Consider the following 20,462-nt stretch of genomic DNA (forward strand, 5'->3'; position numbering starts at 1 on the left):
TGGAGTGCAGTGGTGCAATCCCGGCTCACTGCAACCTCTACCATCAGGGCTCAAGCCATCCTCCCACCTCAGTCTCCCAAGTAGCTGGGGCTACAGGCACATGCCACCACACCTGGCTGATTTTTGTGTTTTTTGTAGAGACATGGTTTCACCATGTTGGCCAGGCTGGTCTCAAACTCCTGGGCTCAAGTGATCCACCCACCTTGGTCTCCCAGAGTTCTGGGATTACAAGCGGGAGCCACCGCGCCCCGTGATGTTTTGTTTCTTAAGCTGGGTTGTGCTGGGTACGTGAGTGAATGTTCCTTGTAATACTATGTACTATGAAACTTCATAACTTTTATACATCTGAAATGTTTCATAACACCCTTTTTGAGATATAAAATTTATTAAATTTTACAATGCATTTGAGGTAGGTAGCAGGAAGATATCAGTCCTGTTCAGTAAAAATTATAGGAGGCCATTGGTTTGAACTAAGCTCCTGCATAGGCTCCAACAGACCAAACAAAATAAAAATGGAATCACTCATACTAAAGTTCCACTTCACCAAACCTAAACTAAGTTATTACCTGACCTTCCAACAAATCAGGAGAAAGAGATAACATCCAATTTCCCCAGCAAGTCAGTTTAAATCTTCAATCAGCATGATAATAAAGCTCCCTCTGCTTTAATCCTTACACAAAAAAGCCTGAAGTTACCTGATGCTAACTACAACTGACCCTTGAACAACGTGGGGGATAGGGGACTGACCAACCATCCGTGCCACTGAAAGTCTACATATGATTTTGGACTCCCCCAAAACTAGCCAGGCGCAGTTGACTCACACCTGTCATCCCAACATTTTGGGAGGCCAAGGCAGGAGGATCACTTAAGCCCAGGAGTTCAAGACCTGCTTGGACAATACAGTGAGACCATGTCTCTACAAAAAATATAATAATTAAAAAAAAAAAAAAACTGGCCGGGCTCGGTGGCTCACCCCTGTAATTCCAGTACTTTGGGAGGCTGAAGTGGGCAAATCATGTGAGCCCAGGAGTTTGAGACCAGCCTGGGCAACATGGTTAAACCCCGTTTCTACAAAAAATACAAAAAAAAATTAGCTGGGTATGGTGGTGCACACCTGTAGTCCCAGCTACTCAAGAGGCTGAGGTGGGAGGATCGCTTGTGCTGGGAGGCAGAGAGGTTGCAGTGAGCCAAGATCATGCCACTGCACTCCAGCCTGGGTGACAGAGTGAAACACCATTTAAAAAAAAAAAAAAAAAAAAACTTAAATAACTAATAGCCTACTCTTGACCAGAAGCCTTACTAATAACATAAACAGTCTGTATTAGTCTGTTTTCACATCGCTATAAAGAACTGTCTGAGATTGGGTAATTTCTAAAGGAAAGAGGTTTAATTGACTCACAGTTCTGCCTGGCTGGGGAGGCCACAGGATACTTACAATCATGGCAGAAAGCAAAGGAGAAGCAAGGCACCTTCTTTGCAAGATGGCAGGAGAGAGCACAGGGGAAACTGCCACTTTTAAGCCATCGGATGTCATGAGAACTTCCTCACTGTCATGATAACAGCATGGAGGAACCACCCCCATCATCCAATCACCTCCCACCAGGTCCCGCCCTCGACACATGGGATTACAATTCAAGATGAGATTTGGGTGGGGACACAGGGCCAAACCATATCATTCCACCCCTGGCCCCTCCAAATCTCATGTCCTGTTCACATTTCAAAACAAATTATGGCTTCCCGATAGTACCCCAAAGTCTTAACTAATTCCAGCATTAACTCAAAAGTCCGAGTTTAGTCTCATCTGAGACGGGGAAAGTCCCTTCCACTTATGAGCCTGTGAAATCCAAAGCAAGTTAGTTACTTCCAAGATACAATGGGGGTATAGGCATTGGGTAAATGTTCCCATTTCAAATGGGAGAAATTGGCCAAAACAAAGGGCTCCAGGTCCCATGCAAGTCTGGAACCCAGTGGGGCAGTCATTAAATCTTAAAGCTCTGAATTGATCTCCTTTGACTCCATGTCTCACATCCAGGCAACACTGATGCAAGGGGTGGGCTCCCAAGGCCTTGAGCAGCTCCTCCCTTGTGGCTTTGCAGGGTACAGCCCCCACAACTGCTTTCACAAGCTGGCATTGTGTGTCTGCGGCTTTTCCAGGTGCATGGTGCAAGCTGTCAGTGGATCTACCATTCTGGGACCTGGAGGACAGTGGCCCTCTTCTCACAACTCCACCAGGCAGTGTCCCAGTGGGGGGACTCTGTGTGGGGGCTCCAACCCCACATTTCCCCTCTGCATTGCCCTAGTAGAGGTTCTCCATGAGGGCTCTACCCCTGGATCAAACATGTCTGGACATCCAGGTGTCGCCATACATCCTCTGAAATCCAGGTGGAGGTTCTGAAACCTCAACTTTTTTTTTTTTTTGAAACTGAGCATCGCTCTGTCACCCAGGTTGGAGTGCAATGGTGCGATCTCAGCTTACTGCAACCTTTGCCCCCGGGTTCAAGCAATTCTCGTGCCTCAGCCTCCAGAGTAGCTGGGATTATAGGCACATGCCACCATGCCTGGCTAATTTTTTGTATTTGTAGTAGAGACAGGGTTTCACCATGTTGGTCAGACTCATCTTGAATTCCTGACCTCAAATGATCGACCCACCTCAGCCTCCCAAAATACTGAGATTACAGGCATGAGCCACCACGCCTGACCCCAAACCTCAACTCTTGTCTTCTGCACACCTGCAGGTCCAACCCCACATGGAAGCTGCCAAGTCTTGGGGCTTGCACCCTCTGAAGCAAAGGCTGGAGCAATACCTTGGCCCTTTTAGACACAGCTGGAGCTGGAGAGACTGGGATGCAAGGCACGAACCCCCGAGGCTGCACAGAGCAAGGGGGGGGGCGGGGCTGGGTCTGACCCACAAAACCATTTTTCCCTAAAAGGCCTCTGGGCCTGTGATGGGAGGGGTTGCTGTGAAGACATGCCCTGGAGATATTTTCCTCATTGACTTGGTGATTAACATTAGGCTCCTCTTCACTTTTGTAAATGTCTGCAGCCAGTTTGAATTTCTTCCCAGAAAATGGGTTTTTCTTTTCTGCTTCATGATCAGGCTGCAAATTTTCCAAACTTTTATGCTGTTTCCCTTTTAAATAAAAGTTCCAGTTTCAGATAATCTCTTTGTGAACATATATGACTGAAGGCGTTCAGAATCAGCCAGGTCACCTCTTGAATGCTTTGCTGCTTAGAAATTTCTTCTGCCAGATACCCTAAATCATCTCTCTCAAGTGCAAAGTTCCACAGATCTCTAGGGCAGAGGCAAAATGCCACCAGTCTTTTTGCTAAAGCATAGCAAGAGTGACCTTTGCTCCAGTTCCTAATAAGTTCGTCATCTCCATCTGAGACCACCTCAGCCTGGACTTCATTGTCCATATCACTATCAGCATTTTGGTCAAAACCATTCAACAAGTCTCTAGGAAGTTCCAAACTTTCTCACATCTTTGTGTCTTCTTCTGAGCCCTCCAAACTGTTCCAACCTCTGACTGTTACCCATTTCCAAAATCATTTCCACATTTTCAGATTACCTTTATAGCAGTACCTGAGTCTTCCAGTACCAGTTTTCCGTATTAGTCCATTTTCACACTGTTATAAAGAGCTGCCTGAGACTGGGTAATTTATACAGGAAAGAGGTTTAATTGACTCTCAGTTCTGCATGGCTGGGGAGGCCTCAGGAAACTTACAATCATGGCAGAAGGTGAAGGGGAAGCAGGCACCTTCTTCACAAGGTGGTAGGAGAGAGAGTGAGAGAGAGGGATAGCTCAGCGGAAACTGCCACTTTTAAACCATCAGATATCGTGAGAACTCCCTCATTATCACGAGAACAGCATGGGGGAAACCACCTCCCTGATCCAATCACCTCCCATCAGGTCCCTCCCTTGACATAGTCAATTCACACATTTAGTATGTTATATGTAACATATACTGTATTCATGCAGTAAAGTAAGCTAAATAAAATAAAACATTATGAAGATCATAAGGAAGAGAAAAGAGACTTACTGTTCATTAAGTGGAAGTGGACCATCATAAGGGTCTTCATCCTCAATCTTTGTTGTTGAGTAGGCTGAAGAGGAAAAGGAGGGGTTGGTCTTGCTGTCTCAGGGGTGGCAGAGGCAGAAGAGGTGGAGAAGGTGAAAGAGGAAGCAGAAGAGGCAGGCACACTGGTGTAATTATGGAAATACATTGTAATTTCTGTCTGACTTGTTTGCTTTTTCATGCCTCTAAAAATGTTTCTATATGGTACCAATCTTTCTTCCACCATTTGCTTTAGTTTCAGTGCCCATATCATAGTAAGGTCCACATCATAAAAGAAGTCAAAAGTATTCTTTAGTAATCAGAACCCTCTGCCAGATTGTCTTATGTCACTTTGATTCCTGGCACTGCTTCTATGTCTTCTTCCTCATCATTTGGTATCCGTTCAGAAGCACTCATCTCTATCAAGACGTCTTCTGTTACTTGCTCTGGCGTGGTGTCTGTTAGCTCTTGAATTTCACTAAGATCCATATCCTGAAATTCTTCACCCGTCACCTTTTATGCCATATCCACAAACTCGTGATTTCCTTGATTGGCGCTGTCATAAATCCTGTTAAGTTCTGCACAACATCAGGACAGTTTTCTCCAACAGGAATTTATTTCAGGCTTGATGGCTTTTTCTCTAACAATGGTGGCATCTTCAGTGGTGTAATCCTTCCAGACTTTCGTGATGTTCCCTCTGTCAGGCTTCTCTTCCACAGCATTAATAATCCTTTCCTTAGAGTACTGTGTGTAATAGCCTTAAAGCCCCTTATGACTCTCTGATCTAGAGGCTGAATTAGAGATGTGGTTTTAGGGGGCAAGTAGACCACTTCAGTGCCTTTTGTGTTGAATTCATGGGGCTCTGGGTCACCAGAGGCATTGTCTAATGTCAAAAGAACTTTAAAAGGCACCCCTTTACTAGTAAGATACTTCTGACTTCAGAGACAAAACATCAATGGAACCAATCCAGAAAAGGGATCTTGTTGCCCAGGCCTTCTTGTACAACCAAAAGACCAGCAGCTGGTAGTTCATCTTTCTCCTTCAAGGCTCAGAAGTTAGGAGCTATATAGGTAAGGGCAGTCCTGATTATAAACCCAGTAGCATTTGCACAAAATAGAGGAGTGAGTCTGTCCCTTCCTGCCTTAACTCCCTCTGCTCACTTCTATTCCTTACTAATAAATGTCGTTTGTGCCATCTTTTTTTACAAAATGGGGCACTTTCATCTGCATTTGAAACCTGTTCAGGCAGATATCCTTTCTCCTCACTGATTTTTATTATTATTATTATTATTATTATTATTATTTATTATTATTATTGAGACAGGGTCTTACTCTGTTGGCTCAGGCTGGAGTGCAGTGGCACAATCATGGCTCACTGCAGCCTTGACCCCCGGGCTCAAGTCATCCTTCCACCTCAGCCTTCTGTGTAGCTGGGACTACAGGCATGTACCACCATACCCAGCTAACTTTTTATTTTTTGTAGGGATGGGGTCTTGCTATGTTGCCCAGGGTGGTCTCAAACTCTTGGGCTCAAGCAGTCCTCCCACCTCAGCCTCCCAAAGTGTTGGGATTACAGGCTTGTTACCACAGCTGGCCTCAGTGATTTTTTTAATGGCATCTGGGAACTTGTCTGTCTCTTAGATTGCAGAAGCTGCTTCTCTTGTTAACTTGACTTTTTATTTATTTGTTTGTCTGTTTATTATTTGTTTATTTATAGAGACAGTGTCTCACTATGTTGCCCAGACTGGCCTCAAACTCCTGGTCTCCTGGGCTCAATCGACCCTCATGCCTCAGCCTCTCAAGTAGATGGGACTACAGGCTTGCCCATGCCTGGCTTATCTTGACATTCTTTAAACCAAACCTCTTTCTTATTTTTATTTTTATTTTTCGAGACCAGGTCTCACTCTGTCACCCAGGCTGGAGTACAGTGGCATTATCAGGGTTCACTGCAGCCTTGACCTGCTGGGCTCAGGCACATTTTTTTTTTTTTTTTTAATTTTAGTAGAGACAAGGTCTCACTATCTTGCCCAGGCTGGTCTCGAACTTCTGGGCTCAAGCGATCCTCCCACTTCAGCCTCCCAAAGTGCTGGGAAAGTACAAGCGTGAGCCACCGTGCCCAGCTGCCAACCCTCTTTCTAAAATTATCAAACCATCCTTGCTAGCATTAAATTATCCAGCTTTAGATCCTTCACCTTTATTTAAGTTGTCATATAATGACTTCACTTTTTCTAGAGTTAGAATCTATAGGTATGCCTTTCTTATGGCAATCCTACTCCCACATAAAAGCTGCACTTTAAATACAAGATAAAAAGGTATTTCACAGAAGGCGCAAGGTTTTCACACCTGCTGCCAAAGCTGCAGCAATGGCTTCAAAATTTTCCTTTTCCTTTTTACAATGGTCCTTATCTTGAAACGGTGGGTAACTCCAGCTGCAGACCTCAATCGGTGGTACGTATGAAGCAGTTCAACTTTTTGGAATGTCTTGACTTTTCTTTGCTTCTTGAGAGCACTTCCAGCATCACTAGTGGCACTTTTTATGGGTCCTGTGGTATTATTTAAGGCTTACAGTATTGCACTAAACACAGTAAAAATACTTGAGAACTGTGAGAGATCACTTTTTCTGAGATACACTATTTACTGGAGAGATGAACTGCTCGGGGAGAAGACTGGCGTCACACAGCCTTTTAAGCAGATACTTGTAAAACTTGAGCTCATCACAATAGCAACAGGCTACGAAATAATTACAGTAGTACAGCATGTACTACAGTTAGATTATGCAGTCATAATCTAATACTGCATCTTTACATTTGTTTATATTTCTTTCAACTGGGAGTGGTACCATGTACAGTCTTTAAAGTGTGTGTCTAAGTGTTGTTTTGTTTTGTTTTGTTTTGTTTTTTTCCAGCTTCCCAAGTAGTTGGGAATACTGGTGTGCACTGCCACACCCAGCTTGTGTGCATGCTTTGTTGTTTTGTTTTGTTTGTTTGTTTGTTTGTTTGTTTGTTTTGAGTCAGGGTCTCGCTCTGTCACCCAGGCTGGAGTGCAGTGGTTTGATCACCACTCTCTGCAGCCTTGACCTCGCAGTCTCAAGTGATCCTCTCACCTCAGCCTCCTGAGTAGCTGGAACTACAGGCATGCTAATTTTTTATATTTCTTTACTACACCCAGTTAATTTTTTATTTTTTTGTAGAGACAGAGTCTCGCTATGTTGTCCAGGCTGGTCTCAAAACTCCTGGGCTCAAGCAATCCTCTACCTCAGACTCCCAAAGTACTGGGATTACAGGCATGAACCACTGCACCTGGCCCGTAAGTTGTGATAAATGTTAACATTTTATAGTGGATTTGTGTATATTTGATGGTAGTATATGATAAAACAGACTAGCATCTACATGTATTTTATGCATTCATGACACACCTTTTTCTTAATGTCTTCAATATTTCTAGGCTATGTGGTTTTGTTACAGTAGGGTAGGGTAGCTAGTCAGACGTGAGCAGGGCAGGAGAGGGCCTTGCCCCCTCCCTGCTAACCAGGAATGTGAGGTGACCATCAGGTGATAGTCAAGTGGTTGTTAACTATCTCTCTAAAATAATAATTGGTTGCAGCCAGTGCCAGGGAAAGGCAGTCTCCTGATAGATAGAAAAACCTGAAACTGATGATCAACAGCTTCCCAATATCTCAGGAGTTGGACAAGTGGACTCACACACGCACACTAAGAGGTATATGACTTTCTAGGGACATTTGACTGGTAAGGGAAGAATCCCTCAACTGAGCATAGGTACAACTCCAGTAAACATACTACACATGCTCCTCTCCCAAGCACTGGCAGGCTGCTCTGCATGCTCACGTCCACTCCCAGGGAAGAATCAGGGGAGAGGAATGCAAGATCCTGGAAGCATGCCAATGTATGAAACCCCAAATCAAAGGTCAAACTATGCACACTTGATCTCTCAAGTTGCCCGCTACATCCTCTTCTTTTGATTCATGCTCTAAAGCTTTTTAATAAACTTTCACTCCTGCTCTAAAACTTTCCTCAGTCTCTCACTCTGCCTTGTACCTCTCAGTCGAATTCTTTCTTCCAAGGAGGGAAGAACTAAGGTTGCTGTTACAAATAAAGTTTCAGTGCCACAAAAGAAATAGCACTTGAAATTAAAATTTCTTTTTAATATTAGGCAAGGCAATGTACTTCTATAGAAGGGTGCACCCTTACAGATGGAGCAATGGTGAGCACACACTTGGACAAGGGAGGGGAAGGGGTTCTTATCCCTGACGCATGTGGCCCCTGCTGCTGTCTTTTCCCTATTGGCTAGGGTTAGACCGCATATGCTAAACGAATTCCAATTGGCTAATTTAAAGAGAGTGATGGGGTGAGTGGTTTGGCAGGAAAAATGGTTATGGCAGAGCAGGAAATTGGAATGAGTCAGGGTGGAGAATGAGCAGGTAATCGGAATGAGTCAGGGTGGAGCAAGTAATCAAAAAAGGTTGCTTTACAAGGAAGTTAAGTTTAAAAGTAGAAGGCAAAGAATTGAACATACTGACATATTGATTCTTTGAAGAGAAATTTAGAACTCATATCTAACATTGCCACAGACACATATGGATTTGCTGCCACTAACAGTTTGGTTTTTGTTTTTTGTTGTTTGTTGGTTTTTTTTGAGACAGAGTCTCACTCTGTCACCCAGGCTGGAGTGCAGTGGCGCGATCTCGGCTCACTGCAAGCTCCGCCTCCCAGGTTCACGCTATTCTCCTGCCTCAGCCTCTGAGTAGCTGGTGTAGCAGGACAAGCGGCAGACAAAACCCCTCAGACACCGAGTTAAAGAAGGAAGGGCTTTATTCCACCGGGATCTTTGGCAAGACTCACGTCTCCAACAACTGAGCTCCCCGAGTGAGCAATTCCTGTCCCTCTGAAAGGCTTATAACTCTAAGGGGGTCCGCATAAGAGGGTCATGATCAGTTGAGCAAGCAGGGGGTGCATAACTGAGGACTGCATGCACCGGTAATTAGAATGGAACGGAACAGGACAGGGATTTTCACAGTGCTTTTCCATACAATGTCTGGAATCTATAGATAACATAACCGGTTAGGTCAGGGGTCGATCTTTAACTACCAGGCCCAGGGCATGGTGCTGGGCTGTCTGCCTGTGGATTTCATTTCTGCCTTTTAGTTTTTACTTCTTTCTTTGGAGGCAGAAATTGGGCATAAGACAATATGAGGGGTGTTCTCCTCCCTTATTCCCCCAGTTTGAGAACTTCACTCATTAGTGGGAGTTCTCACTTTCATATTCACTATCCATGTCTTCTCGCAAGACAGATTGATAGTGATTCATATAGTACACTTGTGCTAAAGCATTTTGGTGAACTAAGGTGGCGACGAAGCTTTTTATCATTTGAAGAAGTACAGGCAGCAAACGAGGGAGCAGTAAGCAGGTTTCTATTACTATTACAACTCCTATTATAAGAGTTTTAAATCTTTCTAGCGCTGGGAACCATTTTCCAAACATGGCCCCAGGATCAAATCCATGCCACACTTGCACAGGCACATGTGCCAGTTTTGTCATATCTCTATGTCTTTAACTACTTGCCCTTGTTCGTCTATGTGTAGACAACAATTAGTAAGGTTAAATTTCCTACAGACCTCTCCTTCAGCTGCTAGCAAGTAGTCAAGAGTCCATCTATTTTGATAGATAGCATTTCTCATCTGAGTTTCTTGTCAGGCCAGAATAGTCAAGGTTCTGCCAGTCTTATTAGTGATTATTTCTAAGACAGCTTGTAACCATATGATTCGGTTGAGCATGTAAATGGGGGTCCGGTATCCCCACGAGCCGTCTTGTGCCCAAGTAGCAGGCCCATAATATTGTATGATTTTCTCAGGGGGCGATTTCTTATCTTTCTTATTTTTTATAGCTATGCTTCTCTTTTCGCAGGAAGCACAGACAGGGAAACCCAGGAGTTCGCCTGTCTTTACGGGCAGTAGGAAGAAAGATGGTTAATAGTGCCAATAACACAACTACCTGCCCACTGGTCGGGTAATTCGGTGTAAGCTCTATGCCCACATATCCAGTATAATCCAGTGGGGGCTGTCCAGTCCCGGTGGGACTCTGGGTGGGTCCACACGGTTTGCAACTTTGGGAATTTACTAAACGGATTTTTCTTAGTGTGGTTTGAACTCCACTAGGTGGCTGTTTTTGTAGTATTATTATACAGTTTTTGCCCAAGGCAGCTGAGTCTTCCCTCAGGAAGGGTGAAGTCCTTCCCCACTCTTGCTATACAGTATTGTCTAATGATTGAGGCTTTTAGGACCCAGAAGTTATCAGCGTGATTCTTTTGAGCCGGGAAGTCATCAGGAACTGGGTCTGTAGGTACCACTTCTCGGGCTTCCCATGGTCATTGATCTCCCATTACAGTTATTCCATATACATAACTTGAAGTGACATTGAGAGACTGGGCTACATGCTCGGCTAACTGCAAAAACAAATTTCTTGTTTTTCCTGGAATTTCGGGTACTGGCACATTCAGTTCACCATGGAAGGTTTGAAATACTGGCTCAGGAGAGCGTTTATAAACTTCTCCTCAAACTACAATATTTACTTGAGGATTCAGTCTAGCCCCATCTATTTCTAGGGTTGCACGTTCCCTTTTTTTCCAGCGAGGATCAAGGGGGTTGGTTATTACTAGTTCTAAGGGGTTACACTAACCACTGGTACAGGAAGGGCCACTTTTCCCTTTCTGAAGGTGACAGGATTTTGTCCATTTTTTATCTAAGTAGCCTAAATGACACAAGACCAGTATCCACATTTATTTCCATACAGTCCTAATTCATGACAAATGTACTTATTTTCTGCCATATAGCCTCTTTTCTAATTAAGAGAACCACACCCTATTCCTAACTTATTACTGTTAATGACAGCACAGGCATCAAATTTCAAGGTGACTTGTTTGGGCACCCCTTTTTCTTCTGTTTTGGCTAACACTTTACTCGTATCCTATATGAGCCCCCACCAGTCCTCAGTCCTTAATCTTATTTCAAAACCTGTGGTCATGGGGGCTCAGATGGGTCATAACCCACATCAGGTTGGTCATTTTCTGGGCTACATACCTTGTATAGAATAACACTATACAAACAAGCTCTTTTTAGAGTTCCAGTACACTTACAATAACCATAAAATACTAGGACCATAGCAACCTTTTGTCCTACCTCAGTGACTTGATGTATACACTGGGAGCAGCCCTCAGTCTGAGGAAGGTCAGTTGAAATCCTTACTGTACAAGTCCAAATGTTAAGGAAAATGAGTCCCGTGATGAGTTTTTCATGCTTCGGCCGTGTGTGGACCAGTCAGCTTCTGGGTGTGACTGGAGCAGGGCTTGTCGTCTTCTTCAGAGTCACTTTGCAGGGGTTGGCAAAGCTGCTCCCGTCCACGTACAGCTCACAGTCTACTGATGTTCAAAGATGGTCTTGAAGGTTGGGCCCACTAGAATACACTGAGTCCAACACCTCTACACGGTTATATTCAACTGGGTTCTCTGATACCGGGAGCAAGGTGCCAGGGTTTAGGGTGTAGAAAACTTCAATGGTTATGCAGAGATTTTCACATAGCAAGCTTTGGTACTTGGTTCATCTAGCATTTGTTAACCAATGATGTCCTTTGGTAGTCATTATAATTACCACAGCATGGGGGGCCTTTATATTCAGGTTTTGCTCAAGGGTTAGTTTATCTGCTTCTTGTGCTAACAGGGCCATTGCTGCCAGAGCCCTTAGACATGGGGGCCAGCCTTTGGAAACTCTGTCTAGTTGTTTTGAGAGATAGGCCACTGGCCTTGGCCAGGCCCCACAGTCTGGGTTGATACTCCAACTGCCATTTTTTCTCTTTCTGACACATAGAGTGTAAAGGGTTTTGTCAGGTCAGGTAGCCCCAGGGCTGGGGCTGACATAAGTGTTTCTTTTAACTCATGAAAAGCTTGTTGCTGTTGGTTGTAATAGATGTAGTTCATCTAATCTACATTTTTATTAACTGTCACTCACCAAAATCTTGATTCAAATCCTGCAGCTATTTGACTTCAAGTTTTAAATTGATCTGGTATTTCCCCGTGGGACTCCAGTTGCGGTCTAAATAGATGTGAGAGTCGAAAGACCTATAAGGGGTTTCTCTCACTTTACGATGTCTTATTTGTCCTCCCTCTGGTTGATGAAATGCCAGGGTGAAAGGGATAGCCAATTGCACTAAAGTACAAGTGCCACTCCAGTTATTCCGCAGAGTACCCAGTAAAGGTCCACCACAATACCACCACACGTCCACTTGGGGATGAACAAGGGCTGACTAATTGATAAGTTCTTGAAAACTCTTAAGCTCACTGCATCCCTTCCGGTCTCCAAGGAGCGCTAAATATCCTCCCTATCGTGAGAGACACGAAGGGAACTTACTGTTGGGAGATGGAGGCTGGATGGCCCTCGGGGGCTGACCCACAGGGTGCTGAACTTTGGGATATAGCAGAGAGAGCTTTGCACGACTTATTACTCCAGGTTGTAGAATCCTGGAAGAGAGCTACCATGCAGCCTACATCTGGTTGACTGGAGGGCCACCTTAGTGGAAAGGGGACAATCTGGGCCTCTAGCCTACTATATGCACAAGCGTAACAATTGCTCTTGTTTAACGTGCGGATGGAATATTTGATCCATTCCAACCAGGTATTTGCATCTTGGTATCCTGTTTTAATTGCCAAAGTTTGTTTTAAGTCTGTAACTTCTATGATTCTCTAGTAAAATGAATGTATGATTTTAGGAAATTACGAAAACCAGTTGGGGCAGTCCATCCTTGCTCTTTAGTGGTCCACAGAATGTTGGACCAACTATGGCATAAAAGTTCTACATTGGGGAGCAAGACCCCTGGTTGACACTGGAGTCTTTTGTTTTGTTTTGTTTTGTTTTGTTTGAGACCGAGTTTCGCTCTTGTTGCCCAGGCTAGAGTGCAATGGCGCGATCTTGGCTTATCGCAACCTCCGCCTCCCAGGTTCAAGAGATTCTCCTGCCTCAGCCTCCTTAGTAGCTGGGATTACAGGCATGTGCCATAATGCCCGGCTTTTTTTTTTTTTGTATTTTTAGTAGAGACAGAGTTTCTCCATGTTGGTCAGGCTGGTCTCGAACTCCCAACCTGAGGTGATCCTCCCACCTTGGCCTCCCAAAGTGCTGGGATTACAGGCATGAGCCACCGCGTCCAGCCAACACTGGAGTCTTTATCGAACTTTCCTCGGATTAAATGGTCCTAATTTACTAATGCCCAGTCTGAGGAGAGTCAGGAGGGACAGAAGTACTTTTCTGAAGTAGAGAGCTGTCTTTGACTTCGCAAGTCCCCACAGGGTATAACAAGGCAAGCATTAAATGCAATAGTTTGAGGCGAAATTGACTTGGTTATGTTCATAACTAGATGGTCAGCAATAGAGCGAGGAAAGAAGAAAGAGTACTAGAATAGATGAAAGAGTTAAACTTTTCTTAGCTTTAGTTTGGTAGGGTTTTCCCCGGGACTGTAGCCCACGACTCTGGAGGGGGTGGCGCTTTCTTTACTTGGGTGTGATGAGTCCATCCTTTTTAAGCTATACGAACAGCAGTCTCAGTGGTTAGCACAAGGTAGGGTCCTTCCTAGGCTGGCTCAAGTTTCCTTTCTTTTCACCCTTTGATGAGAACGTGATCTTCAGGCTGGTGTTGGTTTACAGGAAATTCTAGGGGTGGTACATGTACTAAAAGACTTTTAGTTTTGAGGGAAAGGAAAGTGGAAGATAAACCAAGTATATAATTTCTAAGAAATTGACCTTTTGTTTTAAATGTGAACTTCATAGTCCTTGGTGCTTTTCTACTGAGAAATTTCCTTTAGCACCTTATTTTTATTAGTTTTTGGACTAAAGAAGCCAAACACCATTTTATATTTGACAATACTTCCTGTATGATCTTTATACCAGATAAGCTAAATTTTACCTTTATATTAGTGCGTTATTAATGTTAAACTTAGTTTTAATAAAACTTTGTATACATATTTATTCAATTTTTAATGTTGGACCATCAGGTAATATTTTTATAGACTCTTTTTAACCTTTTATAATTTTTGTTAAAGAGTAGGTTGGTGCTTTAAGAAAAACTCATTGTGTTTTTACTGTAACGTCCAGTTCACAGAAAAACTGGATGATACCCCTTTACCTTTAATATGTTAACACACAGAATTTTCTTTACAATTAACATTTTAAAACTTGCTTAAACCTTCAAAACAATAATTTTTTTTAACCTTTTAATGTAGGTAAAAATTTACATTCTTATGCCTCCTTATAATCCTTTTTACCAAAGGTATATTTTACTTTCCTTATACACCTTGCACATAAACTGTTTTTTTTTCCAATAGTTTTACATTCAGGAGGCCTAGTTACTTTTAAATTATACAACATTTCTTGCATAAATTCTTTTTTTTATAAAATTTTTCTCTTTCACGACTTTCACAGACAATTCTTTGACATGCCTCAACTTTCTGACTTATTAAAACAACCAGTTAATTTATTTCAGGACAAGAATTTACCATATAACACTCTTTCTACATAAATTCTGGCCGCCCCCCCGCCCCGCTTTTTCCCCTTTTTTTCCGAAAATGATAACTATTCTTTTCCAAAGCGAACTTCCTTTATGTCTGTGGACTAGACTGTCTAAGGCCACGAGATTAGAAGTTACTATAATACCTGTTACACTCTTAGCTTTTAGCAAACTTTACTTTTGTTGAAAACCTTGTAAATTTGGAATTTCAATTATCCTTTGCTCTTAACAAGACCTTGTTTAGTGCAAATTAACTTATAATTGGTATAGATGGCTTTTTTTTTTCTTTAATTACCTGAGAGGAACATCTATTGCCCTGTCCTGAAGGGAGTTCCTCCTAGGTCTGGTCAGACTTTTGTATGGTAATCAAGTTTTAGATCCCCTGTTAGGAAACCTGCTGGGTTAAGGGAATTTTCAGTGGTTAATGTTAAATCATCCTTTTTTTTTTTTTTTTTTTCCTTAGGATACTTCTGAACTGGTGAGGTGTGCTCACAATGAGGTTTCCTCTAAAAGTTATTTTTTTACTTTTTTCTGTTAGCAAAGCAGTTGCCACTACAGATTGAATGCATTTGGGCCATCCACGGGTTACTGAGTTAAGGATTTTTGATAGGAAGGCCTCAGTGCTTTCGGGATATGCCCTTGTTTATACTGACAATGAAGTGGTATTGGAGTGTTACAGAGTTACAGCGAAGACCTTCAATTATCAATTATAGGTTTTAAATTTACCTTGGCTTTTAAAGGAATAGGGTACACTGTTTTTTTTTTTTTTCTTTTTCTTAACTACTTGTATATCTCTTTCTTTCTTTCTCTTTGATTTTCTGTCTTTTTCTCTTTGACTTTCCTTTTGCCTCAGTCTCTTTCTCTCTGCTTCTCTCTCTTTCTCTTTCCTTGGCTCCCTCTTTGTCTGTCTCTTCCTGTCTCTTCCTCTCTCTCTTTGCCTCTTTTCCTCTCTGTCTCTTTCCTTTCTCTCTCTCTGCTGGTCTTTCCTTGCCTCTGCCAGCCACTTATGCTGCTGTTCTCTCAACCACTGTGGTGGGGGATGGGAGGGGGTGGCATCTAAAACCGGCTGTAACCAAGTGTCTATGTACAGGAACTGGTCTGGGTGCCCTGGCTTACAGGTTACCTTGTGCCATACCTTTGAAACAAGGGACCTGTCCAGGCTTCCTTCTGATGGCTAATCCACCTCTAATGCTAGCCAGTCTATCTCACACAACGTTTTAAGTTTTCCTGGTATCATAGTACTCCATAGTCTCCCTTAAATCCTTTCTTGAAATTTTTGAACATAGTTCCTAGTGGGATGGGCTTACTTTGTGCCTGACCCATGCTTCTTTGAGACAAAACACCACACTCACACCACACGCACACCACAAAACAAAGAACGGGTAAAAAGGGCACACACACACTTTTACAGTTTACACTAAACCAAAATCAAAACCAAAATCAGAGTATCAAGAAATCCAAGCCGGCCGGGTGCGGTGGCTCAAGCCTGTAATCCCAGCACTTTGGGAGGCCGAGACGGGTGGATCACGAGGTCAGGAGATCGAGACCATCCTGGCTAACACGGTGAAACCCCGTCTCTACTAAAAATACAAGAAAATTAGCCGGGCGAGGTGGTGGGCACCTGTAGTCCCAGCTACTTGGGAGGCTGAGGCAGGAGAATGGTGTGAACCCGGGGGGGCGGAGCTTGCAGTGAGCCGAGATCACGCCACTGCACTCCAGCCTGGGGCACAGAGCAAGACTCCGTCTCAAAAAAAAAAAAAAAAAAAAAAAAAATCCAAGCCAGTTCAAAACCAAAACCAAAGTATCAAGCAATCTAAGTCAAGACAAAAACCAAAACCAAAGTGCCAGTACAGGCACGCCATGGGTGATCAGGCCACATTTGCACTCAAATGGAGTTGGCAAGTTCCAAAGACTAGTCTTACCAAGTTTCAGATGTCCGGACTCCAAGTGCCAGTTCCTTCCTGGTGTTTAGCCACTGCATTGATCCTCCATGGGGGCCTGCCACATGCTGCTCTGGTGAGGCGTTCCACCGGGGCAGTTGCCTACCCGGGAGTGCTCTCAGGATCTGTGTCACTCAAGCTGGCCGGAGTCCCCCACAGGGATGCTCCACAGGGCAGGCCTAAGCCGCCTAAGGGACTGCCTTGACTGTCCATTAATCACCTCGCTTCCTGGTCAGGGAACCAATAAATGTAGCAGGACAAGCCGCAGACAAAACCCCTCAGACACCAAATTAAAGAAGGAAGGGCTTTATTTGGCCGGGAGCTTTGGCAAGACTCACACCTCCAACAACCAAGCTCCCCAAGTGAGCAATTCCTGCACTGGTAATTAGAACAGAACAGAACAGAACAGGGATTTTCACAGTGCTTTTCCATGCAATGTCTGTAATTTATAGATAACATAACTGATTAGGTCAGGGGTCGATCTTTAACTACCAGGCCCAGGGTGTGGCACCGGACTGTCTGCCTGTGGATTTCATTTCTGCCTTTTAGTTTTTATTTCTTTTTTCTTTGGAAGCAGAAACTGGGCATAAGACAATATGAGAGGTGGTCTCCTCCCTTACTGGGACTGCAGGTGCCTGCCACCACACCTGGCTAATTTTTGTTGTTTGTATTAGCCAGGATGGTCTCAATCTGCTGACCTTGTAATCTGCCTGCCTCAGCCTCCCAAAGTGCTGGGATTACAGGTGTGAGCCACTGCGCCCCACCTGTGTTTTGTTTTGTTTTGTTTTGTTTTAAGACAGAGTCTCCCTCTGTCACCCAGGCTGGAGTGCAATGGCACGATATTGGCTCACTGCAACCTCCACCTCCCAGGTTCAAGCGATTCTCCTGCCTCAGCCTCCCAAGTAGCTGGGATTACAGGCACATGCCACCATGCTCAGCTAATTTTTGTATATTTTTAGTAGAGACAAGATTTCATCAGTTGACCAGGCTGGCCTTGAACTCCCAACCTCAAGTGGTACGCCTTCCTCGGCCTCTCAAAGTACTGGTATTACAAGGTATGAGCCACCACACCCAGCCTGCCTTTTTTTTTAATTATCCAAAAATGTTTATTATATATTTTTGGAAAAAGATCTGCATATGGGTGGACCCACAGTTCAAATCTATGTTGTTCAAGAGTCAACTTTGATCAGCTTTATATTGTTTTGTCTCTCTGTCTCCCCTTTACAAAAAAGAAGCTTTGGAAAGACTAATATGCTTTTCATTCTTTGCTTCCACTTTCTTCAGTCTTTCTCTGTCTATGAAGCCAACCTCTTCTGCTTAGCTCATTGGAACACTTATTCAGTTTTATGGAATGATATGTGGCCTGGTTCTAGAATTGTGAATAAAGACAACTGAGATCTTTAAATTACATTTGTTGTAAGTTGTCTTCTGACAGTCCTATATTACAGATGAGGAAAGCATTTTTCTTTTTCACAAAAGCATTTTTAACCACTGACAAAAAAAAAAAAAGTATGATTAACTCATTGTAGGGACCGAGGGAAAACTTCCCCTTCACTCTCTGAAGATTCACTGAAGATCAACTGGCAAGAGGCAGATTAATAGGAGAAAAGGCATATAAAATGTATTAATGTGTACACATGTGCATGGGTGATATGGTTTGGTTCTGTGTCCCCACCCAAACCTCATGTCGAATTGTAATCCCCATGAGTCAGGGGAGTGGCCTGGTGGGAGGTGATTGGATCATGAGGGCAGATTTTCCCCCTTGCTAGTGAGTGAGTTCTCACAAGATCTGAGTATGGCACTTCACCCTTTGCTCTCTCTCTCTCCTGCTTCACCATGGTAAGAAGTGCTTGCTTCCCCTTCACCTTCCGCCATCATTGTATGTTCCCAGCCATGCGGAACTGTGAGTCCATTAAACTTCTTTTCGGCCAGGTGCGGTGGCTCACGCCTGTAATCCCAGCACTTTGGGAGGCCGAGGTGGGTGGATCACTGGAGGTCAGGAGTTTGAGGTCAGCTTGGCCAACATGGTGAAACCCCATCTCTACTAAAACTACAAAAATTGGCCAGGTGTGGTGGCAGGTGCCTGTAATCCCAGCTACTCGGGAGGCTGAGGCAGGAAAGTCACTTGAACCTTGAAGGCTGAGGTTGCAGTGAGCCGAGATCGCACCATTGCACTCCAGCCTGGCAACAAGAGCAAGACTTTGTCTCAAAATAAATAAATAAACAAAACAAACAAAAAGCAAACAAAACCCCTCTTTTCTTTATAAATTACCCAGTCTCCAGTAGTTCTTTATAGCAGTGTAAGAACAAACTAATACAATGGAAGTCATATGAAATATGAAAACTCAAAGAAAGAACCAGAAGATTGAAGTTTTTACCATCCTGAGGTTACAGAAATAACAGGAGAGCATAGCAAGACTGGTTATGGGAGGGAGAGAAGAGGAAAGACCTGACTAGCAAAGGCGGTCTTGTCATGCAGAAGAAACCTCACTGGGCTGGGCACAGTGGTTCACGCCTGTAATCCCAGCATTTTGGGTGGCCGAAGTGGGCGGATCATCTGAGGTCAGGATTTTGAGACCAGCCTGGCCAATATGGTGAAACCTCATCTCTACTAAAAATACAAAAAAATTAGTCGGGCGTAGTGGTCGGCACCTGTAACCCCAGCTACTGAGGAGGCTGAGGTAGGAGAATTGCTTGAATCCAAGAGGCGGAGGCTTCAGTGAGCCGAGATCACGCCATTGCACTCCAGCCTGGGCAACAAGAGTGAAACTCCATCTCAAAAAAAAAAAAAAAAGAAAAGAAAAAGAAAGAAACATCACTGGTAGCAGCTTTCAGAATACGTGTCTATCAGACTCCCATAGGTGTCAGACTCTCAGTCTGTCTCTGCCACAAGCCAATCCTTGCTAGATCGGACAAGAGGGCGGGGGTGGAGAAAGCCCGGCTCTTTATTTCATCAATGCAGATTTGTCTACAGATGCAAATGTCCTCCACAAAAGGCAGTTTGCAGGGCTATTCCTGTCTGCAGGCCCTCTGAATAGCCATCTCAAAATATGTCAAAGAAGTGTATTTTGGGGTGTAATATTTTTGGTTTTCTTTAGTCCCCCATTTGAAACTTTATTTTCAGAAAGTTTCACATATTAAAGTAGAATTGGTAGCTATGGAGAGATTTGGGTTAGACGTTCTGAGATAAGAAATAGGCACAGGGGGAGAAAACATAGATTTGAAGAAGCAGGGAAAAAAATTCAGCACGCTGTTCTGTATCTTCTTTATTATTATTATTTTTTATGTTAAAAAAAATTTTTTCTGTAGAGACAAGGTCTTGCTATGCTGCCCAGGCTGGTCTCGAACTCCTGGTCTCAAGTGATCCTACCACCTCAGCCTCCCAAAACGCTGGGATTACAGGCGTGAGCCACCACAGCCAGCCCCATATCTTCTTGAATCATGCTTTTAGTCCTGAGAATAGGTTGATTCAGGGTTGGTTGGTTGCTTGGTTGTTTTAGGGATAGAGTCTTGCTCTGTCACGCAGGCTGGAGTACAGTGGCATGATCATAGCTCACTGCAGCCTCAAACTTCTGAATTCAAGAGATCCTCCTGCCTCAGCCTCCCATGTAGCTAGGACTACAGGCATGTGCCACCATGCCATGCTAATTTGTTTTTTATTTTCTGTAGAGATGGAATCTCACTGTGTTGCCTATGCTGGTTTCAAACTCCTGGCCTCAAGCAGTCCTCCTGCTTTGGCCTCTCAAAGTGCTGGGATTACACGTGTGAACCACTGTGCCCAGCCTGTTCAGTTAACTAGCTGTGTCTCATTTCAGGAGATGGTGTTGCAGATAGGCTCTCAAAGCTAGGCCTCTATATATGAGGCAGGCAAACAGATCTTAAGAGGAATTTCTTATTTTTTTTTTC

Source organism: Theropithecus gelada, chromosome X (genome assembly GCF_003255815.1).
Source record: "Theropithecus gelada isolate Dixy chromosome X, Tgel_1.0, whole genome shotgun sequence".
In the NCBI taxonomy this organism is placed as follows: domain Eukaryota; kingdom Metazoa; phylum Chordata; class Mammalia; order Primates; family Cercopithecidae; genus Theropithecus; species Theropithecus gelada.